Here is a 25307-nt window from a genome sequence, read left to right on the forward strand (position 1 = left end):
CTGGTCAGCCTGTTGGCCTCCTGATCTGGAATAATGCTTGAAAAGGCTGACTCGGTCCATGTTTCTGTTTGAGAAGCTGCTGTATATATGACTGACCACCTGGATCCTGAGTATCCATTACCCTGGTCCCGAGGAAGAGAAAGGGTATTTGCTCTACTATTAGCTCTTGGAGCTAAGATTGGAATTCTCATAAAATCACTATCCAGTGTGATCTTGGGCAAGTGATTAAACTATACTGGATCTCCTTCCCTACATTCTGAAAGGAATTTATCACTTTTCAGGAAATCTACTCTGCAAGATAGCACCTCCCATCCTTCCAATCTCCAAAGGCATTTGAGGATTTATAGAGAGATAGGGCAAGGTGGGGAGAGAAGAGGGTTCAACACATACATCTGGGCCTGGGCAACAGCCAGCACTCATGGGAAGACAGGGAGACACAGAGATGCATACACGTTCACTCTCTGTGTGTGTCTCTGTCTCTGTCACACACACACACACTATGCATATTTCTCCTATTACAATACTCTATGTAGATATTACTTCGATGTTTTTCCTTAGAATCACAAAGGGGGGGGCAGGAATGGAAGAATGGCTTCGTTAAGCGTACAGAAGAAAAATCGCCTCTAGCCAGATACTTCTTGCACACCGTGTGGGCTGACTTGAAAGTGGCATGGTTTTTGACTGTAACACGTTCCATGTTTAGCTCTGGCTTATAGATGAGGGCCCCACAGGATAAGAAACTAGCCAGGAAAAGGCATTTCAGTGACCTCTTATGGGGCTGGAAATCCCACAACGGTGCCTGCAGGGCATTAATAAGAACACCTTGTTCCATAGTTCTCCCAGCCCTGAAAACATGGAGTCCTCATGTGGACAGATTAGCATGAAAGGAAAGTCACTTTACAGTAGGTTGACCCCGAAAGTGAAGAAGGTTAAGGTGAGGTAGACTCAGTGCCTTTAAAACATAAAATATATAAAATATAAAATATCAATATAAAATACAAAACATAAATCTAACGTACCAACAGCATAGGTTCCAGACGGCAATGCTGAGCACATGGGGGGAGGAAAAGGCAGATGCCCATAGCCTAAAAAGCTGAGAAGGTAATTTGTGGCTTGTAGAGGTAATGAGTAATGACTTAATGGGGTTTTCTTCACTTTGATGTTTTTACAGAAAAGTCACATGAAAATGCGTGTTCTCCACGCTATTATTTCCCTCATCTGAAACAGTGCCAAGCTGCTTTCACATTAGGAAAAATACCTCCACAGAATCAACAGTTTAGAAACTGGATTTTAAATTTCTTCTAAACTTGTTTTACAGCCTGCCTGCCCGCCCAGAGAAATGGTAAAGACACGAGACAAATCTGGTCATTGATAATTCTCTCTCTACTACCACCTAGACAACCTGAGGGAGACCTGACTGCCTTCACATTGCCCTGCCTCCCGCAGAAGGCTCAGGCTTCCGGTGGTGCTGAGGGTTATTTTGGGAAGCTAGCACTTGGCTGGGTTTCCATGAAGGGCTGACGACAAAGTGAGAATCACATCCTGTGATGATGTAACCCAGGTGGGTCTCCCACTAATCTGAGTCTCTTATGCGTCTCTAGCACGTGGCCTTGACAAGCCTGGGTCAGGGAAGGGTCCTAACGGTGGCCCAGAGGCACACCAGAGACTCCACGCCTGAGGCTCAAGTTTTAGAACCTGTCTCCCCTTAACTTGCTGTCTGGCTCCAGGCAGCAGCTAAACTCCTCCAACTCTGTGTCCTCCACTGAAAACTAGCAGGGGAGGCCCCACTTACCTACTGCACAGAACTTCTTAGCGGCATTTTAACAAGATGGCAGAGCCCGTTACATTTTCACAATTGCTCTAGGCATTCTCAACAGTGAAAATGCACTAGCTACCAAATGCAGCCCATGGGATGAAATTTGGTAGAAAGGAGAACTGAGCTTCACCTCTCATCAGTGGCCAAATGGCTTGTGGGCTATGAACAATCCCATTCCTTGCTATATATATATATATATTTCCTTCCAAACATTCTGTCATTTTCTAGATAATCATCTGGCAAATACCACGCCCATCGCCAACATACGATCACTGTTTCTCGGGACGCCCGTCTTTCAAAAGGCAGGTAGCGGTTATGGCCAAAAGTACAGCGTTGGTCTTAGGAGCGGCCACCGGCCCCGCAGAGGCAGCCTGGTGCCCTCGGGCCGCCCCGCACCCGTGTGGAGGAGCGCAGCTCTCAGAAGTGGCTGGCCTCGCGGAGACAGGGGTGCCCCGCCACACTCACTTCCTAGACTACAAGTTCAGCCAAAGCCACATTAAAAGACAGTGGCTTCACGTTGGCAGAACTTTTCAGGAGGCACCCAGCGAGGGTGTGGGAGGGGGAGTGGGCAACTGTGTCAGAAAATGACGAAGCCGAGCAAACATTTCCTGTCCTCACATTTAAAATCTCCGATGGGGGTGGAAGGCAGCCTCAGAGGCCCGGGGCTTTCCTGAAGAAACTATAAAAGGAAGGAATGATAAAAGGAGCCAGGGTTTTAGCAGGCTACTACCAACCAAACCAAAGAGGGGGAGGGAAGTTTCCCTCTCGCCCGGACCCTGGCTTGTAAGCCTCAGGCTGGCTTTGCCACAGGAAGCGTTTCAGAGGGGATGTGAGGTGTGGGTTTGTTTCTGTGGTGGCTCTTTTCTCCTCAGTGAGTGGTTGCAGGTCGTCAGATCTCATCTCATGTTCCCACTATAGAGAGATTGAAGAAGTTAAACGGGAATCTGTTTGTGCCTCCCACACCTCCTAGTGGTCTCCAACAAAACGTGGGACCTGCTCAGAAAGGAGCCCTTGTTATCCGAATGCTTGCTGCTTGAAATCAGGACAAGAATCTAGTTGGACAGGGGCCATAACTTAGATATAAAACCATCGACACAGTCGACACATATGTTTCTTTCCTGTGATTTCTGGGACAAGGGAAAATCAAGGCCTTCCCTCTGACACCTGTCAATTTTCAGTCGCCACAAAAATCATCAATAACTGATCTGAAGCAGAACAAATGGAAAACTGTTCGAAACACTCAGATAGCCTGACTGGCCTATTTCCATCAGCTTTCCAAGTTGCTCAAACCATAGCCTTATCAGGGAGGCTTCCTGTAATGGATTCCCTGAATAGAGTCAATGCTTAGGTCCCCCATTTCATGACCACTTAAATCCTGCAATGTCAGACCCCGTGAGGGCAGGGCCTGAAAGACCCATCCCCTAAGAAGAAGTCCTCCTGAGTGTTCTCAGCGTCTCCAGTCCTAGGATGGGACTGGCCATGTGAGAGGAGGCCCACGGAGCTCGTGTGCGTGCACTGTGCAATTTAAAACGCAGAGTGTAAGGCGGTCTTTCGAGAGGTTCCACGCATCTTCAGAGTCCTGGGAATTGTATTTGACTCACAACGTTTAGAATTCTTCACCCACACTTACCAGTGTCATCATCTTCCTTGTCCTTGCTCTACCCTCCTCTAGAAATCAAGAGACACACGCAGCTGCCTACAGCAACCACAAAGAGTTCTCCAACGAAGCAAAGTCCAACGAAAAGGAAAAAAAGAAAAAGTTTCAGAAAGTCTCCAAGGCTTACTGACTCTGGGGTTAAATCAAATAAACCGGGTTCCAATTCAGATTCTGCTAACGATTAAATAATGAAATACACCCTTGATGAATTTCAAGTTCTTTAACATTAGGTAATTCGTTTGACCTTCATAACAAACCTCTGAGCGAGAAGGGGAAACTTCGTCATCCCTAATTTGCAGATGAGCAAGTCAAATCTGAGGTCCACATAACCTGCCAAAGGTCACATTTCTGTATCGGCCGAGCTGTTGTCAATGCAGCCTTCTTACTCCGTGAACACACCATGTGGCCTGAGTTCCCCATCTCCCCAAGTCATGACCTCTCTTACCTGAACACACATACCTACTCACTCTCCACCCTCTGCACCCCTTAGCAGCTGGTCTTATCATGTGATAAGCTCATCTCCATTACTTGTTACTCATCTTAGTGTCCCGCAAGGCTAGAAACTTCACCGAGGGCAAGGAGCATGTGAGGCCCATCTTTGATGGCCTGAGAATATGGCACTGCACCCATCTTGCATAAATATTTGTCAAGTTAAACCAAACTGAATCAATCTGATAAAATTGCAAAACAGGGAAATCTTGTGCCTCGCCCTTCATCCTGTAACCCCTTGTTCTCAACCTCAACTCCTGCCAATCGAAACCTATACTCCCAGATCATTCAAACACATTAACTGTATGATTGATAGGAACTTAAAATGCTTTATATCACTGCAAGTAATCCCTGAATCCAGTGGATGTGGCTCTAATTAATTTCAGGCACAGCCAGCAAGTCTGGAATGACTTGGGAGTGTCAGGGCCTTCCCAGCAGGCCAGAGATCACATTTAGAACTCACTGGAACTTCAGCCTGTACCAAAATCACAGGCATTCACAGTCACCCACCTTTGGTTTTTCCTCATTTATGAGTTGAAAAGTATGAGTCATAAACTGTTGGAAGTATTTTTAACTCACCAATTATTTGGATAGTAAAATGTAATGTTTCAACCCTAACTGAATGCTAAGGACAATCTTAGCAACCAATTAGACAGAGTTGACTTTGAAATCAAAGAACAAGTCCAAGAGAAAAAGAGTAAGCTCTTTAAAAAGATGATGCTGATATCTCGATATGTATAACTCAAAGCACCTGTGAACTTTCCACACAAATAACCAAGTGCCATTGCTACTTCTTCTTTGATGGGGACCATGTGAGAGGTCTAACCCTGAAGGAAACTGCATCCTGAGCACCCCTCGGCCCTGAGCTTGCACTCCACTTACAGATGGACACATGCTAAGGCGTCTGCACTCCGTCCTTGAAGATTCTGGAGGCTCGGGTCAGGGGTGAGCCCACCCCCTGGCCTCAGCCTCTGCAGTTCACACTCTGAGTCCCTAAGGTTTGCCCCTGCCATCTCCTCCCTGGCCCCTCGAACAGCCTCAGTTCAGGCCACCTAAACCTGCATGAGTCCTCCGATGGACACCGCCCTTCCCTCCCCAGTGGCCCCTAGGCCCTAATGCCACCCCTGCCCAGCCATGCCAACCACTGGCCGCACCCCGTCACGGCTCTCTGTCCATCTCCAAAACTTGCTCATGCTGAACTTTGCCTCGAATGCCCACCCCAGGAACTCCCACTTGCCCTTCAAGACTCAGCTCACATGACCTGGGAAGTCTTGACTGACCACCAGGTTGAGTAAGAATCCCTTCTTCTGTTTTCTAAAAATCCTGAACATACATCAAGCACAAGAGTAATGCCTATTAACATCTCTACTTGTGCCCTCAGAGGTCTGGCAAATGTCTGGCACATGGGAGAACTGAGGAAAGAACGTGCTGGCTGACTGACTAATTGAATCAATCTACTGCAATAAGGTGGTCCCATCCATCACCTCGGACCACCAGGAAGAAAAGGCCAAACCTTCTCTGAGATGTTCCTCAGTTCCTAACACAGCGCCTGGTTCAGGTTACCAGTTAGTTAAATAACCCTGGACCATATAATTCTTCCCCTGACCAATCTTCGTTCATTAAGCCATCATGTATTTTTTTTTTAAGATTGTATTTATTTATTTGAGAGAGAAAGAGACAGAAATAGTGACAGAGAGCATGAATGGGGAGGAGAGGGAGAAGCAGGCTCCCCACTGAGCAGGGGGCCCCACGCGGGACTCAACCCCCGGACCCTGGGATCATGACCTGAGCTGAAAGCAGACGCCTAACCGACTGAGCCACCCAGGCGCCCCCAGCCATCATGTATTGACCGTCTACTACATACACGCATTCACCAGGCATTGTCGAAGAAATAACCAGCTAAACCGAAGGTCTGGAGGGGTCTGGAGTCAAGAGGAGTAATAGATTTACAGACAGAGGAGAGTCGTCCAGGTCTGAGGGAACAAGCAGCTGCTCTTTGTAGGGGAAATAGGGAAGATTTAGCCAAGGAGATGAGTGTGGAGGCAGATCTTAAATGATGAGTATAATTTTTTTGAGTCTGTTTAGCTGTATGTGTGTGTGTGTGTGTGTGTGCCCGAGCGTGTTTTGGATCCATGCTACTACGATCCACAAAGTACGCTAGTATGAATATTTATGCAAATGCTAATTACACACTAATTACACACTATAATCTAAAACTCCCTTTGGCTATTTTCTGCCAACACAACGTCCTCTTGCACGTCTCTCACATTTTTAGCTGTTCTTCGGATGACAGTGGTTTTAACATTCCACAGACCCTGGTTTACCATCCCTGAACAGCTTCCTCTCCCGAGTCCTGTTAATCGCTCATGTTTATTACCATTTTTTCAGCTGCAGTCATTGTGAAAAGTAGCGTGTTTTCCCCCACAGTAATAAATATTCATGTGTTTATGAAGTAACGAAGAAAATGTTGCTGAGCATGAAGAGTCAATGTCAACAGTCAGGAGTGAATGAAACACAACATTAAATCTATTAGCATTCCCACATCTTCCTGGAGGCTTAATTGTTTCAGACAAGAAGAGGCTGAAGCTCCGGAGTTTGGAGGTTTTGATAATGACTACAGGATGGGAAGGAAAACAGAAGATACAATTGGCTAGTCCAGGCTCTGCGTGTCATTTCTGCTTCACAACTGCGCATGGGTAAGAAGCCTTTTCACGTTGTTTAATTTCTCCCTTGGAGACTGGGATGGTCTATGAGGCCAAACCAGAGAGAGAACCTGGGCGGTGATAAGCTGAGCCCCGCTAGGAAATGAGGGGTTGCCTGCAATGGGGACTCCAAGTTTGAACTCATATTTGTGACCGCAATACCCCACTTAAATGTACCTACTGGCTCAGGGACAGCTACTGTAATGACACAAGTGTAAATTTCGTTTTCCACAATTCCCGTCTGATGGTGTCTAAGAAGCAATGCAAAGTTACTTTATGAGCGCTTTGAAACAGTACTTGCTTCCGCGGTGCACATACTAACATCGGAACAGTTCAGAGATCAGCGTGGTCCCTGAGCAAGGATGGCACGCAATGTGAGAGCGTTCTATATATACATATTTTTTAAAAAGAGTGCTTTGAAATAGTAACAGATATTTGCTGGACCTGGGTGCACGCAGGTGTGCACACAGGACACTAAGCAAATGCCCATGAGACATACGATTCAGACAGAAAAGGGAGAAGAAAGAGGATGGTTGCGTGCAGTCCTTGTATCGGGCAGCAGACGAACACTTTGTACTCAGGAGAGAGCTGTAGTCCCAGCTCTGCCACTTACCAGCTGAGAGACCTTAAGAAAGCTGCGTGACCTCTCCAGGCCTGTCTCATCATCCCCTTCATGCAGTGGTTCTTAACTGGGGCAACTGTGTATGGGCTATTTGAGTGCAGGTGGCAATTTCACACCTCCCCCCTTCCCGCCCCCAGTCATACCTCCTATGTACTCATCTTGCACCCAATGCTGACTTCCATCTTTCCTGAAACCAAGGCTTATGTCAGAAAGCAAAGGGCTGGTCGGCACGAATGCATCTGATTCTCAAGCCAAAGCCACTAAATGACCAGGTGACCCAGTGGCATCGGACAATATAATCCCCCCAAAATGTTTCTCGGCATGCGGTCCAGATTCATCCTGCTACTTCTTGAGGCAAGGTGCTAATTTTTTTTTTTAATTTTTTTTATTGCAAGGTGCTAATTTTATCTTAGAAAGTGCAGCAACATTTCCTAAGCAGTGACAACCTTCTAAGAGGAGAGATCTGACCACCACGGATGGCAAACATTGTTTAATGGCTCCTTTGTTTTGTTTGTTTAACGAGACCAAAAGAGGACAAATTCCTGTCTTCCTCATTGACTTCAGCAAGGGCAGGGTTCTGTTTAAAGACCGGGAAGAACAATGTGGAAATTGTTCACTAACAATGTGAATCATTTTCAGACAATCCCCAGAAAATCTGGGATAAGTTAGGTGGAAGAGAGATAGATGACAGTATGTGGAAAACTTTATTTATGAATGTTAATAAAATTTCTATTGCAAAGGAAATACTAGAGACAAAAGTGAAAAGCCCTACATTGAGAATGAAGCTTATTCCAGCCTGACTCTGAGATGCAAACAAGCCAAAGACCGATTCATTAAGTGCCAAGTTCAAGAGAGGGATGGCAGGCTAGAGCTACAGCTGGAGAAGTTCCCCTCCTCAGGGTTTTGCCAAGAGCCAGCTCACATGTTTTGCAAACCATGATAGATATGTGAGGGTGAACCTGACATCCTTGCTGAGCTTTCTACATGTCAGCTTTTTGCAGCATGGAAATAAGTTGGTAGGTTGTGAATGAAACGTAATCTTCCTCATTCACACTTGGGACCTTTGACAAAAATTTTCAAAATGAAAAACAAAAATGGCAGCCGGTCAAAACTCAAGATTCTAATGTTTACAACATCTGGAGATCGCTTTTGAGGACAACGGCTGATAAAACCAGAATGGACAGGTACTGATATGAATATGCACCCCCAATAGACATCCAGGTATGTGTTGGTTACAACCATGGAAAATGACATCTTTTATTTGTTTGAGCTGGGGGAACGTTTTCAAAAAGTGTGGTGAAAACACAGCAGGGCAAAGTTTTTGTGAGGGCCTGATATGCCGACTTCTATTTTCCACAGGTCGGAATGAAATTGTTTTAAAACAGTAATGAAAAGGTATACCACTCCTTAGATCCCTCCAGATCACGGAAAGAGTAAATATTTTACCTGCATATAGCAACTAGGATTTGTGAGGAAGTGAGTATCAGTTAAAGTGTCAAAAAAAAAAAAAAAAAGGGTCATCAAGGTAAGATGAAGATTTCGAAATTCTAATATTAAGGAGTACACTGGATTTTGGGCTCAAGTACAAAGCCAGGCTCTCTAAAAGCTGGCTCATCTTTATTCCATGATCATATCTTCCAGAACATGTGCCCAAATGCTTTATACTCATTGACAGTCAGTATAACATGGTAGCCAAACAGTGTGACCTTTGCAGTCCAAAGCTCTGGGGTCTTATCCCAGCTCTGATACTTGTGTGACTTCGGGAAACTTATTTAACCTCTTGGATCCTCAGCTTCCTCGTCTGTTAAGTGGGCATAATAATGTTACCTGCCATACAGGGTCATTGTATCAAACGTTAAATGAGTGAAGGCTTGCGAAGCATTTTGAAAGAACAGTGTCTGAAATATTTTAAGCCTTCCATCAATCCTGGCTCTCCTCATCTAATTGCATCCTCACACAGACCGTGTGAAGCAAGTACTATCCATCATTCTCATCTCACAGATGGGAAAGTGAGGATTTGATAGGTAAATTAACTTGCTCAAGAACAGACAGCTCATAAGTAGTGGGGCCAGTCCTTGAAATAACCTGTTCTCGGGCCAAAGCCCAAGCTCCACTATATGATGTATTTGGGAATATGACTGTGAAGAGGAAGAGTTGGTCTTCCCTACTAAAGAAAATAGTTGTTAGGGCAGAAACTAGGAAAATTCCTAGTCCAGGAAGTAACTCTCCATAACCTTCTAGGGGGCATCCGCAACTCCATCTCCCCAAAGCACTTAGAAAAGGGGGTGTAAGGGGTGTGATGACCAAGATGATCACTATCAAAACTCTTCTGCCCTTAATTTAATCAGGGCACTTTCTTAACGCTTAGCCCAAAGCGTGAATATTTGAAAGCCTTTCTCCTTCCTCTTTCCCAACAGCCTTCCCAAGAATGTGCACCTCTCAACACCACCAGGTCTGTCATTGGTAGAATTTTGCTGCCTGAGTAAATTTCCGTTGACTTCTAGGTGAAGGCAAAGAGGCCTAGCAAGTTCTCGCAGGATTTTCAAAGGAAGGTTAGTGTTGGTGCCTGAGCTGTAAGTGCATCTGTCTTTCTTCTGGGACCCTCCCTCTTCTGCCACCATCCCTGCCAGGCATCCAGGCTCTCTGAATTGTTCTCGGGTCAATGAAAGTGTCCACAGCATCAACAAATTCCACGGCTCCATTTTTCTCACCCAGTTTCCCCTCAGTGAAGGCTCCCATCCTCTTAATACACATTCAAAGACACCTGCATTTTCAGTGACTGTACCGTGGAAGCCCATAAAATCAGGACCTTCAAGCTTTCCAACGTTTGCTGTTGCTGTTCTTTCGAGACCTTGAATCCCTTCTTCTTTCCCTATCCTGGCCCCCTGCAACTCTTTGTCCCATTAACCCGAAAAACTCCTACCCCTCCTCTAAGGGGAAGACAAATGCCACACTTCATTGCAGTTTTCCTAGCCCACATGAACATCTGTGTCCCCTTGCAAGGCAACATTGTTACCTTCTTTGCATTCTTCAATTTCACATAATCCTATCACATTTAGCACACTGTATCCTAATCTTTCTCTGTTCAGCACCTAATAGTCTTGAGATGTAAAAGCCACTCAACAGGGTTTACTGAGAAAAACCATTAAAAGGTGACTGCCATAGGAGAAGCAGAGTTGGTGTAGTGAGAACAAGTATAATTTTTGATGTCAGAGGGATCTAGGTTCAAATTCTGGTTCTGTCACCTCCTAGCTATGCGACCATAAGCAAGACCCCTATAAACCTCTGTTTTTTCATCCATGAAATAGACAGTATTTTTGTAAGAAGTAAATGAGAAAGGAGTATAAACATCTTTGCTACGTGGTGCACATTTGACAAGTTTTTGGGTCTCTCTTAAATTTTGCACACATTTTCTTCTCTTTATATTCCTCCTCTCCTCTTCGACCCACACGCTATTTCTTCTTAGAACAGAGGAATTTAGCTGTTAAAAGTTTGGATAAAAGAGAATTATAATGACAGGTTTTAGGAGAATCCCTTCAAGCAGAGTCTAAGAGAGGGAGATAACCCCTTGACTTGAATACCACAAACCTGATATCAAATGTGGCCTTAGTGTGGAGATGGATGTAGGATTTTTAAAAAATATTTTATTGATTTAGTTGAGAGAAAGAGAGAGAGAGGGCACGAAACAGAGGAGGGGCAGAGGGAGAAGGAGAAGCCAACTCCCCGCTGATCAGGGAGCCCGAGGAGGGGCTTGATCCCAGGACCCTAGGATTATGACCTGAGCTGAAGGCAGATGCTGAACTGACGGAGCCACCCAGGTGCCCCTGGGTGTAGGAATGTAAGCCAATGGACTTTAGTATTTCTGGGCCCACTGACAAAGTCATCACCATTATGGAGTAGATATAGCAGGCTATCTTGGTTTGGCTCCATTAAAATGTTAATACATCTAACATGATTTTTCTGATTCCACTCTCACCAGAAAGCTGGGCCTGCCTTCTGGGGAGAATTATGGATCATGCTGATCTGACTCTTTCCAGACCCCTATGGCTGTGATATTTCACCATCAGGAAACAGCATGGCTTCTGATTATGATCTGGCTGTCAGAAGAAAACTTCTGGTCTTATTTCAGTAAGTCGCTCAAGTAAATTAATCAGTTTTCTGGAGTCTACCACAAACTCATATACCTTTTATCTTACATGAGACAATATTGATCGACCTAAACACAAACATGATTTCTGGCGTCCTCAAGGAAAGGTCCAGATCACCCCAGACGTCATTTAGCTTTGTTTTCTCCCCGTTCCTACAGGTTCCATTGGTATTCTTTGAGATCCTCAGTTCTCTAACAGTAGGCAGTTCCAATCTCAGTTTTTCCTAGGTCCTCCTCTTCTGTCTCCAAGAAAAAAATCAGAGAGCCAAATGCAAAAGGTATATTTGGTCTTGATGGACTGTTATTTTTCCTGTTGGAGGAGAAACAGGCCTTGTCAGTGATTTTTGGCCACAGTCTTTAGGTCCTAAGGATTCCAGCTTAAACGTTTGTATGGAAGAATCTCTCTTACTAATTCATTGATGTGACTTACAGTAATACCTATGCGAATGTAGCTTTTCAATAATTAATACGTAACTTAATTAGTCATGGGGAAGAAGTAAGCACTTAAGAATGATAATATTTGATTTATAAAGCATATGTAAAGGAGACTGGATAGAAAATTTAAAACATTTTCTTGTTTTAAACTGTCTTTTGAACAGAAGTCAGCTCACATCGCAAAAATGTTCTTGTTCATACATATAATGATACTGTAAATACAAGTTTTAAAAAGAGCTTTAAGACAACCCAATTGTAACCATCATGTTTACCATCTTGGCTCATGTCCCAAGCTCCACATGTTTTGGGCACAGTGTTTTTTTGTTTTTTGTTTTTTGTTTTTTTAACACGACAATAAGGGCTCAACTCTGAAGATTCCCTTTTGTTGCTATTCCAAATGCATAAGAGAACAAATCCATTTATCTAAATATGAATTTGAAACTCTTTAGAGTATGGTGACCATATGCATCAATCCTCGGAAAGTAAAAGCAAAATATTAACTTCCCTTTCGGTTGGAACATTTTAGATTTCTGACATGAGGAACTGATCCTATTAAGTGGTAATTTACAGTGGCTACTTATTGCTTAAATGTGGAAAATCCACAGGGGTAGACCAAGGGAATTAAGGAAGAGAGTAGCCTGAGTAAAATAATATGCACAGCTAATCCTCACCATTCACTCTGTATCATTCTTTTCCATCCAATTCCCTACCCACTTCCTCACCTTCCAGTCCATCCACAGCACCCCCAGCTACTCAGTTAAATGAGAAATGTCTGGCAGAGTTTGCTACAAGAGTGTGAGTTGCAGCAAACAGACTTGGTCTATTTATAAGAAATGATCCTTCTGCCATGCTTTCACATCATTCATACCACGATTCCAAGAAGTTCCCCTGCCTTTACTATATGATGCCTTTCACACAGTGAGAGGGAAGGAACTACAAATCAAGAGAAGGTTTTGTCTTTATGGGGGGCCAGCAAGCCAGCAGCAGAAAGTCTCCATCTCTAAAATCAGAGGATAGTTATTCCATTAAGGTTGTGAAATTATTTCATAAGGAAGTTTCTCATAATAATCTTTCTTATCCTTTGAGAGTGACATTCTAAACAAACTATACTGCTCTTTCTTTGCTTGAAAACCTATGATATTTTTTGTGAATGCAGACATAAAAAGATAAAAAATACTGCCTTCCCGATATTTTTATTTTCCCCAGAATCTGGGGACCCATCACTTGCCATGAACTGGACATTCGGATCTTCTCTAGAACAATGAGATGTTTGCTCCAGCAAAGTCTGCTTTTTCAATTACTCGATAGGCTTAAAATGAGTAAACACAGAGAGAAATGCAGGGTTGTGGGAACTGGAATACAGAACGATCAGTTTGTGGCTTTATGAGAAAGTCTTGCTTATAGTGAGCTTTAAAGAAATGTAAAGTTGGGTCTTTTGCCTCATAGAATTAAGTAAATTTTTCCTTTCCTTCCTTCAGTGACAAACTATACAAGGAGGAGACAGTGCATAAAACTCCCCCTCCAGCCCCACAGTCCCATAAATTAGCCTTTAAATAAATCCATTCCATTTCAGAATTCCACAGTGGGACCCTAGAATGTGACTCCCCCCGAAGTGATTGAAAATATGAATATAGAATTTAAATACTTCATCTCATCCACAAACATGCCAATTTTAATTTAAGGTAAGTGTATTTTTATCATATAAATTATTATATGATAATATAATACATTATATATATTACATATAAATTACCATATGATAATATAATACATTATCTATATTACATATAAAATATTTTTTTACAAATTATTTTTTAGCTAAAAAAGAATAAAATTTCATTATAGTAAATTTGGAAAATGCAGAAAAATTTTTATAAGACTTTATTTATTTATTTTTGAGAGAAAGAAAACACACACATGAGTGGCGGGGAGGGGCAGAGGGAGAAGTAGACTCGCCGCTGAGTAGGGAGTCCAATACGGGACTCCATCCCAGGACCCCGGGATCATGACTTGAGCCGAAGGCAGACGCTTAACCAACTGAGCCACCCAGGCGCCCCAGAAAAATTTTTAAAAGGAGAAAATTACCCATAATCTCCTTCCCAAACATGATTAGTATTAGCATTTGAGTATATTTTTCCTTCCAAAATTTTTTATTTTGTATATTACTTTTACTACAATTGTGATTGAAGTACACTAGAAATTTTGTATCTTGCTATCATCTCTGAAATATTATATACATTTCAACGGCTTGATGATAATCTATTATTTACATATAATTGCTTTGAGGCTTTGGAAGTTGTTTTTAATTTTTTATTATTAATGGTATCTTGGGGACAAACATAATTTCAAGATAAATAAAAGTGCCATAGCAACTATTCCAGTAATTGGGAACAATACCTAGTTTTTAATGTACTGGGACAAACTGGAACTCAGAAGCACAATGGCTAGTAGATCTTGAAGCATCTCACTTTAGATCTCTAGCAACACAGACCTCTTTGGACACTGCAGATGCAGCTGGAATTTTGGTAAGAGAGGAAGATTGGGTCTCTAATGGCATCCATATTGCCACATGGACATGAGCGAGAAGGTTAAGTCTTTTGGACCAAGAGTCATCGTGCCATGGGAGGCCAAAGGTCTATACTTACATAGCACTAGCATTTACTCACTATAGCACTAAGAATATTATTATGATTACTACTATGATTTTACATTCCTATAATACCTGCCAGGTAGGTCTTAACATCTTGAATGTTTAATAAATTTTTTGAAGAATGAATAGCACCATATTACCAAATCACTTCTTTGGTAAATAAGTTCATGGATGAAACATATCTGTTATGTCCAAAACATATCTGGAGCCTATAATTCCAAATACACACAAAAGAAATGAACAAGAATAATTTATCTTCACCATTTCCAAGTATAGCCACCTCTCCTTTGCTTGTGACTTGCTGACTTGTAGAAGCTAGAAGATTCTCTGAAGATGCCCTCAAAAGGATCCTCATGACAGAGTTCCTAAGGGGCTCAACATAAGTCTTGTGAGGTATATGTAGGTAAAAACAATCAAAAGTAGAGGCTAGTGCTTGCTTCTCATCTAGAGATTACTGAAGGAGGGAGGTCATGTTGCAGCATGCCAACAGAGCATGAAGTGGTTGTAGTATAACATAATGTTTGTGGGAAGAAAAAAGCATGGGAATCCTCATTCCAGTTCCCCATGGAACCCTGAGGGTCTGAAAGCAGAACTTGGTTGTTCCTGAGCTCCTCAAAAAGGAACACAGAAGTCAGAAGCAGTGCATGAGCTCCGGGGCAGAAAAGCAACTGGGGCATCATCAACTACTGGTACGGCTAAAGGAAAATTCACCTGCGACTCTGAGAAGGAGCTGGGGTACAGCGGGAAGTGACCACAGGTTGATGATGAAGGGAAGCTTCAAAAAATCATTTGAACAGCAAAACTATAGAGAATTAATCCAAATTAGAGCAACAGGATGAAGAGCTCCAGGAGGGATGTCTTTAGGTAAATACTAACTGATAAATAACCTATTCTGTGGTTGCTTATCTTATCACAAACACTACATCAGCAGAGTCTACCAGTGTCAGAGAAAATAAGACAGAACGAGAAATGAGAATACCTGCTCACAACCAAGTGTCCACTGATGTCAGATCTCTGCTTCCCCACCCCTCACCCTCTGCCAATGGAGCCACGCCTTGCTTGGAAAGGGACAATTAGACATGGTAGGTTGAACACAAATATTTATTATTACTCCCTTCCAATTCTCCATGAAAAATGACAGGAAAGGAAATTTTCTAAAGAATAAAGGAAGGAAGTGACAGAAGATGAGAGATAGTAGCAACATTGTGTAGGCTGAAAATGCAGTGGATGGGTGGTCATTAACTTAGAGATGGAAAAAAAAAAAGCTGCAACTATGGATTGGAGGGTGCAACAGTGAGGAGCAAGCCAGTTTAAGCTGCAAAACCCTGGAACTAGAGGCACCAGCAACTTCAAGAAGGTGGGGGTGTGGGATAAAGCTGAAAGTGTGCATTTGCAGATAATTGATGTTGACTGCCCCTCCCCAAACTTTCTGGAGAGGCTGAACATAACCCACAGCTGAGAACAAAAGTAATATTCCATGTAGGAAACCAGACAATTAAGTAAAACTCTGCATGGCAATCATAAGATTCCCTAACTTCCTTCCCCAACTTGATCTAGAACACAGACGACCAGGCTTAAACCCCACAGGCAGAGATTTGTAGGATTTCTCTCTAGAGAACTGAACAGACCAAGAGAATACATGTGTAGATGCTGATATTTGGGGTCCCCCAAAGATAGAGCCTTCTTATCAGCCTGCACTCAAGAAGCGATCAATCCTCAAGAAGCGATCCATCCACAAGGCCTGCCCTCACCTAAAGCTTCCAGCCAGCCTTTTAGTGTCACCTTCTTCAATATGAATAGACCCAATGCTATCTTTCTATATGCTAAGCATCATTCAAAGCACATTTTCATTTTTTACACAAATTGGTTCATTTAATCCTTTACATATAGTATTAATGTTTTGCACGTATACATATAAATTTATTTAATCATCATAACAATCTATAAGGTAAGTACCATTATTGTTCTCATTTCTCAATAAGGAAACTGAGATACCTAAAGACTAAGTAACTTGCTCAAGGTCACAAGCTATGAAGTGGTGTGGCCAGTTTCACAATCTTTCAATTTGGAACCAGAGCCCATGCTTCTAATCTCTACATTATAACGCCACGAAATAAATGTAGTGACAAAGTTAGGCAAACAGGGAAAAAGGGAAACAATGGAAACAGGCAACCAGGGGCCAAAAGAAAAGTGTAAAATCAACTATAACACATTTATTCAATTTACTCATTGCATCCATTTAAAACAAAATGAAACAAAACGCCAAGATGCTCTCTTATTCAGAGAACAAGATAATATGGGAACAGAAGAGTCAACACGTGAGTTATAAAATAGAATTATAGAGGGGTGCCTGGGTGGTTCAGTCGTTACGCGTCTGCCTTTGGCTCAGGTCATGAGCCCAGGGTCCTGGGATCGAGCCCCGCATCAGGCCTCCTGCTCAGCAGGAAGCCTGCTTCTTCCTTTCCCACTCCCCCTGCTTGTGTTCCCTCTCTCGCTGTCTCTCTGTCTGTCAAAAAATAAATAAAAATCTTTTTAAAAAAAATAAAAAATGAATAAAAATAAATAAAATTAAAAAATTAAAAAAATAGAATTATAGAAGTAAAAGACATAGGAAATAGGAGAGAAAACTAAGATGATCTATCTAGAAAAGACAGAGTAAGCTGTGGTTGAAATTAGCAAAGAAATTACACAAGAAAACCTCTAGATTGAATGAGGCTGTGAATATCCAATCAGCATAATAAATGATAAGAGTCACACTAAGACACACTACTGATATTCAGCCACCAAATATAGCAAAGAGTATCCAGAAAGTTTCTAGGGAGGCAAGTAAACACGAAGAAGATAAAGATGTGGAATGGCATTAGGCATCTCAACAGCGACTCTGAAAGACAGAAGACAATGAATGAGTGGCACCTAACCAAGTATCAACCAAAGGTGAAAATAAAATATAAAAAGCTTTTCCAACATGCAAAGTCTCAACAAAATTATGTCCTTTGTGTCTTTTTTCCGATAGGAACACAGGGTTCTAGAAAATAGCCCCAAACTGATGATGCAAGGAAGCTTCAAAAAGTCATTCGACAGCAGAACTAGAGAACTAGAGAGAACTAATCCAAATCAGAGCTATAGGAGGGATGTCTTTAGGTAAATACTCACTGAAAATCATCTGTTTTGTTGTTATTGTTGTTCATCTTACAGTGGAGTTTTACAACTCCAACGGAGAATTTAAGTATGAATTACTGCTATAAACACAGAAAACTAAGAAATGGCTAAATAGGGCAGCTGTTAAATTCAGAAAAATGTAGGGGCTCCTAGGTAGCTCAGTCAGTTAAATGGCTGGCTCTTGATTTTGGCTCAGGTCATGATCTCAGGGCCCTGGAATACAGCCCGATTGAGATTCTCTTTCCCTCTCCCTATGCCCCTTCCCCCACTCATGTGTGCACACTCTCTCTCTCTGTCTTTCAAATAAATAAATCTTTGAAAAAAATTTTAAAAAGTAAAATATACTCATAAAACAGTATGTGTCTCAATTGTGAGAAATATTTATTTACTCATAATAATGTAAACACTAGCTACAGATTTGACCAAAAACCAGTAGCCAATTATGTTGGGAAAGGATGAGGCAAAAAACAGGTTGTGAGTTGTGTGGGAGATGATCCCAGAGAGCTAAATCCTCATTGTCTACAGGACAGAATAAATATATATCTACAATTCCAGGAAGTTAGGAGATAGCAGAACTATGTTATTCAGAAATGTGGGGGCAATTAGTAGAAGAAACAACTTTAAGAGTTTTCAGAAAACAAGAATCTGGAGAGGAGATGGTGGTGCAAGAGGATGCTGCTTTTCACTATAAACCTATGGGTTCTACTTGTTTCTTCAAACCATGTATATGTATTACTTTGATAAAATGATTTTTTAAAATTACCAGGAAGTGGGTGGCTCAGTCGTTAAGCATCTGTCTTTGGCTCAGGTCATGATCCCGGGGTCCTGGGATCAAGCCCCGCATCGGGCTCCCTGCTCTGCGGGAAGCCTGCTTCTCCCTCTCCCACTCCCCCTGCTTGTGTTCCCTCTCTCTCTGTCTCTTTCTCTGTCAAATAAATAAATAAAATCCTTAAAAAAAAAAAAAAAAGCTTTAAAAAAAATAAAATAAAATTACCAGGAAGAATTTTAAAAGGGTGGATTAGAGTCTCAGAACTGTCCTCCAAGGATAATCTCATGCTTCTTTGCATTTCTATCCCCTACCCACATAGAGACTGCTAGGTCTCCAAACATGACATGTCCTATTTCCTGTAATCCGTGATGTTACCTTACATAGGAAAAATATAGATGTAATTAAGGTTACAAACCTTCATATGGGGAGATTATCCTGGATTATCTGGTGGTCCAGTTCAATCACATGAGGCCTTAGGAGTGGAGACCTTTACCGGCTGCAGCAAGAGAGACGCAACATAAGAGGACCCAACCCGCCCTTGTTGGACTTTGAAGGTGAAGAAAGAGGGCCATGAGCCAAGGAAGGCAGCAGAACCGTCCTCAGCTGATAATCAGCAAGAAAATGGGGACCTCGATCTTACAACCACAAGGAACTGAATTCTGCTAACAACCAGGATGGACAAGGAAATGGATTGTCCCACAAGGTCTCCTCGGAGGGATGCAGGCTACTGACGTCTTGGTTTTAGCTTGGTGAGACCCATGCCAGACTTCTGACCTACACAATTATTAGATAATACAGTTGTGTTGTTTCGTGCCACTACATCTGCGTAATCTGTCATGGCAACAACAGAAAACTAACAGACTTCCCGCTCCTAAACCAACTCATGCAATTACTACTGATGGGAGAACCTTGAGTGGCTGTCTGAGAATGTATGTGGACACTCAATAGGCTTAAGAAATCCATAAACTGTAAATTCACCAGAAAGATCATCTTATCTTCTCAATACAAGTGACTAGGGTCACCTGTGAGTCAAGCAATGGAGGACCCACCTACCCATCAAACACTGATCAATATTTTTGAGCATGGCCAAGAGGTCTGAAGGTTCCCACCATGGGAAAGGAAGCTTCAAACATCCAAAAATTCTTCCATATTCTCCTATCAGAGCCATTCCTATCAAATGCATCCAAGCCAGTGGGATGGGTTTATGATGGATTATGAATATTTGTAAACACCCAAGATAAAAGCACAGTCTCTGACTTCACAAGTAAGCGCTACAAAAAGAAGAAGGTAGTCTTGAGCACAGGTGAGCATGTGTAAAAACTGACCTGCTCTAACAGCTGTCTCTATAGCAATATCAGCAAAAGTTTCAGGGCTAAATCATATTTAACTAAAGGTGCAAACTATCTCTTATTTCAACCTGAGAGCCAGCAAATGAAGAAAATAGCTCTGACCTTTCTTTTTTTTTTCCTTGTTGTAAACTTCTTTTTAAAATGAGATATAATTATCATATAACACTGTGTACGTTAAGGTGTACAACATGCTGCCTTCCTACATTATATACTGCAATACCATAGTGTTAGCTAACACCTCCATCATGTCACATAATTATCACTTCTTTTTTGTGGTGAAAACTTCAAGATCCAGTCTCTTAGCAACTTTGAAATATAGAATACAGTATTGTTGATGCAATGCTGTGCATTAGATCTCCAAAACATATTCATCTTCTAATTCTAAGTTTGCACCCTTTGATGCACGACTCCTCAGTTCTGCCACTGTCCCCCACCCCAAGCCCCTGGTAACCACCATTCTATTCTACTCTGTTTCTATGACTTCATCTTTTTTAGATTCCACATATATGTGAGATCATACAGTATTTGCTTTCTCGCTGTCTGACCTCTCATTTAATATAATGCCCTCATGGTCCATCCATATTGTCACAAATGACAGGATTTCCTTCTTTCTCATGGCTGAGGAATATTCCATTCCAGTAATATTCCTGAGGATGTATGTATATATATCACATGTCTTGATTATTGTAAATAATGCTGAAATAAACATGGAGTACAGACACCTTTTTGATATCCTCTTTTCATTTCCTTTGGATAAATACCCAGAAGTGGAATTGCTGGATCATAGGGTTGCTTTGTTTTTAACTTGTTGAGGAACTTCCATACTGTTTTCCACAGTGGCTGCACCAATTTACATTTCCACGAACAGTGCAGCAGGATCCCCTTTTCTCCACATCCTTGCCAACACTTGTTATTTCTTGTCCTCTCAGTGATAGCCATCCATCCTAACAGGTGTGAGGTAATATCATCATTTGCATTTCCCTATTGATTGTGATGTTGGGAACATTTTCATGATCTTTTCTTACTATAACGTTCAAGCCTTATGAAATTTACACAGAATTGGGAAATTGTTATTATAATTTCTACTCAGAAAAGTCTAGGTTTTTTTTTAAGCAGGAAAGGCATCTAATTTTAAATTTTAGAAGAATAAATTACTGATATAAAGCAAGGAAAATAAATTGACAAACAACAAAATACAAAGGAAATCCCATTTCCACTACAGACATGCCAGAAGGTCCAAAACCTCTTGAAAGAATAGCAATAATACAAATGGAATTGATCCTTTCAATTCTTGCACTACAAATATTCTTCAAATCCTTTCCTTTTGGAGACATCAAACAATTAGAATAGAATAAGAAGAATATAACTTATGTCCATGTTCACAAATGAACAAAGAATTAAGACTATTTTCAAGCTAGGTAAAAACAAATAAAATATGAAATTCTCTCCTTCCCCCTGGGGAGAGTAAGGGGATTTATTTTTGTCTTTTGCCTCAGTTTTCTATGTAATCTCCTCAAGGTCCCCAGTACTTAAAGTGTTTACAAAGGGGGATCAGGATGTTTTGAGATTAATGTCCCAAAGGAAGTCTTCAGTTGACCTGTGCTAGTGGAAAGTGTAAATTTTGCTTAAGTTTAAGGAAAATTCATGGGCTTTCTTAATGGAAGTATGGATGTTATCTGATGTTGAAATGGGTCATGGTAATGAATTGGACATAGTGCTTCATCTCATTGCTCATTATTATCCCTAGAGTCTCACTTACTACACTACTACTTAATAGATCCCCATCCCCAGGTAGAATGACCATGCTACACTAGCCATACCTCCCAGATTTGGATCTGGAAACTATGGTCACCATAACCAAAGAGGGCATAGAAAATGCAGAGAGTTATGTGATTTCCAATCATAAATGATGTCAAAATCCCCTCAAGATTGGGACTTTACCAATGTGAAATATAGATTTTTTTTTCCCTATAAAACTTCATGACACAAGGAACATCCCTGGGTGGGGGTGGGGGATATAATTACCTTTGACAATAGAATGTACCCTGAGACTTTCAAGGCAAAACTGTTAGGCCTTTTATTTTTCTTTTACTTCTTTTGTGGGTGTGCAATCCTTTCTTAAACATTTGGTCTACATATGGATAGACCTGTGATTTTAAATGGCCTAATGAGCTTCAGACAGACTTCTAAGTAACACTCATGAATAAGCCAAAGAGAGAGTCTCAGATGCTAACATTTACTATACTAAGAATTTTTTTTGTTTGCTGATTTTTTTCCCCTTTTAAAAAGTTAACACTTATTGAACATAATATATCCTGAATCTTTTGCAGGTGTTAAACAGCTGACTTTAATTTTTTAAAGAACCAAATCCATCTATTACCACCACCCCCCCCAAAAAATAGCTCTATTTATTTAGGTTATTTTGACAGTAAATCCTTCTTCTCTATTCTGTCCCAGAAAAAAAAAAAAAGGTTGTATTTCTCTGTAAAAATAAACTTTCTGTGAAGATTAAGACATGTCCTCATGAGGACTTGGTCCTTAAAAAGACAAAGGGTCCAAAATGTGGCATTATATTTTTTTGTTCCTAGCCCTTTAATTTAGGATGGAGAAACACATATTAGCAATACTGGCTTACAAATGAAATATTATATCTTTCTATCATGGCATAAAATGCTATGATATGGCAAGTGGCTCTAAGTTAAGGCATTGCCTAGACTGGATATGAAAGGGAACATCATGGGAGAATACTGGAGTGAGTAAGAGGGGATCCATCATAGGATAGCAAATGAGATTGGAAAAAGGGAGGGGAAATTTAACAAAAGCAAACAAATTTAATTCATGAGGGGTTTGGCCTTGGACTCAGGACTCTACCCTAACATCTGGGCTTTTTTCTCATAAATTTTCCAGTGTTATCACTATTTTATCAACTAGTTATTTTCTGTTGTCCATGCCAGACAAAGTGGCCTCTGCTTCCAGCCACCAAAACAGGGGCCAAAGCAACAAAACAGGAGCAAAGTGAAAAAGTACCTACAGTATGACTCATTGTTGTTAATAAAAGATCTTGATTTCATTGAAGGACTAAGATAGTATAGATGTGTGCAGTGGGATGCAGCCTTGTCCAGATTTCCAATGAGTGGTTGTTATGAAATTGTAGCCTTCTTTAAAATACTCCAGGATAGACAGTGATGTACCCATGCATGTTAGTTTTCATTGATACCCTTGGGTTGGTCATCTGCACTAATCAGAAGTACACATTCCAGGGTTGGTGAGCTAGCATGGGAAACGATTTCATCAAAAAGCCAGCTCCAAACACAGTTTACCACAAGATGGTCTTCAGCTCTCTTCAAACCTGATAAACACCAGGGGCTTTGTTCATTAGCAGAGTGAATATTAGAAATATTCTTTTTTTTTTTTTTTTGAGAGAGAGAGAGAGCATGAGTGCGGTGGGAGGGAGAGGGAGGGGCCAAGGGAGAGGGGAGAGAGAGAATCCCAATGCAGGCTCCACGCCCAATGCAGAGGTTGATGTGGGGCTGGATCTCACGGTCCTCAGATCATAACCTGAGCCAAAACCAAGAGTCGGGCGCTTAACCAACTGAGCCACCCAGGTGCCCCTGGAAATATTCTTTAATCATGATATTAGTAGCAAAATATGTGATAGAAACATGGTAGGGGCACATAAATGACATTTAGAAATCTGATAAGCCCAATAGCCTGTACCCTTCAGAATGGTGGCTTGGGCTCCCTGATGAAATCTTGTATCCAGACTCTGATTTGAACAATTGTTGGTCACCACTATCTGGAACTCTAGCAACTACGAAAACCAACCAGAAAGGACCTAAAAGTTATGAATAAGCAAACTGGCTAAGGTTCCTTTGCAATCAAGAGACTTTCCTAAAAACTTGGGGCAAGTAAACCAAATTGGTTGTAATGTGGGGTTAAACTCAATCAAATTGCCTATATTTTCTTCATGTAAGAAAACAGTATCTGTCTTAAAAGTCCAAAATTGTATTCAAAATTTCATAGTTCCTTGCCCCTGTGTCTCATATACCATGTGAACTAATCACCCCTGGAAAAACAATTCACACCACCCACTCTATGTTACTGTAGTGGAATTTTTTTCAGTGAATTTACTCAGAAAAGGAAAGCAAGAGTTTGCCATGCATGCCTTATTTGTGGATTGTTTTCCTTCTCTTGATGACTGGCAGTTCAGAAGGATTTTTCTGGTGAAGTGAGGAGGTATGGATAATTATCTCTTGACAGCTAAATGTAACTCTAGATCAAGCCTCTTTACTTCACACATTCATTCATTCCTGCTCACAGATCAGGAGGAGAGAAAACTGTAAAAATGTCACCATGGCTGCCAAGAAAACACTGTGAGGCGAAAGATAAAATAGGAGCAATAGCTTAGATCTTTGCTGCTGTGGTAGCCAGTTTCCAAATGGCAACCAATTATCCTTGCTTTCTAGTACTCTCGCATTCGTGCCGCCTCCTCCTATTCAGAAGACTGACTTGTGTGATCAATAGAATACTATAGAAGTAACGGTGTGAGAATTCCAAGAATAAGTCATAAAAAGTATTGGAGCTTATGCTTTGATCTCTTGAACCTTTGCTCTGTGGGAAGCCTGTTGCCATGCTCTGTAGAGAGGCTTCCTGGAGAGGAACTAAAGCCAACCACCAAGAGCCAGCACCAACTTGCCAGCCGTGACTGTGGGCCATGTTGGAACAGACCTTGCAGCCCCGGTCAAGCCTTCAGATGACTGCAGACGAAGCTAACTTGTGACTATAAACGACAAGGCAAAACCACTCAGCTAAGTATCCAAAATCTATAAAGAACTTCTTAAACTCAACACCTAAAGAACAAATGATCCAATCAAGAAATGGGCAGAAGACATGAACAGACATTTTTCCAAAGAAGACATCCAAATGGCCAACAGACATGAAAAAGTGCTCAACATCGCTTGGCATCAGGGAAATCCAAATCAAAACCTCAATGAGATATCACCTCACACCTGTCAGAATGGCTAAAATTAACAAGTCAGGAAACAACAGAAGTTGGCAGGGATGCGGAGAAAGGGGAACCCTCCTACACTGTTGGTGGGAATGCAAGCTGGTGCAGCCACTCTGGAAAACAGTATGGAGGTTCTTCAAAAAGTTGAAAATAGAGCTACCATATGATCCAGCAATTTCACTACTGGGTATTTACCCCAAAGATACAAATGTAGGGATCTGAAGGGGTACGTGCACCCCGATGTTTATAGCAGCAATGTCCACAATAGCCAAACTGTGGAAAGAGCCAAGATGTCCATCGACAGATGAATGGATAAAGAAGATGTGGTATATATATATACAATGGAATATTATGCAGCCATCAAAAGGAATAAAATCTTGCCATTTGCAACAACATGGATGGAACTGGAGGTGTTATGCTGAGCGAAATAAGTCAATCAGAGAAAGACATGTATCACATGACCTCACTGATATGAGGAATTCTTAATCTCAGGAAACAAACTGA

General features: G+C 41.6%; 1 protein-coding gene and 1 pseudogene across 1 annotated transcript in view; one reads left to right on the top strand and one right to left on the bottom strand.

The window, feature by feature from the left end:
- Positions 1-25307, bottom strand: part of SUGCT (succinyl-CoA:glutarate-CoA transferase) — a 732205-nt gene that overhangs the window by 150808 nt on the left and 556090 nt on the right. The window lies entirely within an intron of this gene.
- On the top strand, positions 6958-7067 carry LOC116648576 (annotated as a pseudogene).

The sequence above is a fragment of the Phoca vitulina genome, unplaced genomic scaffold (genome assembly GCF_004348235.1).
Source record: "Phoca vitulina isolate PV1807 unplaced genomic scaffold, GSC_HSeal_1.0 scaffold44, whole genome shotgun sequence".
Lineage (NCBI taxonomy): Eukaryota > Metazoa > Chordata > Mammalia > Carnivora > Phocidae > Phoca > Phoca vitulina.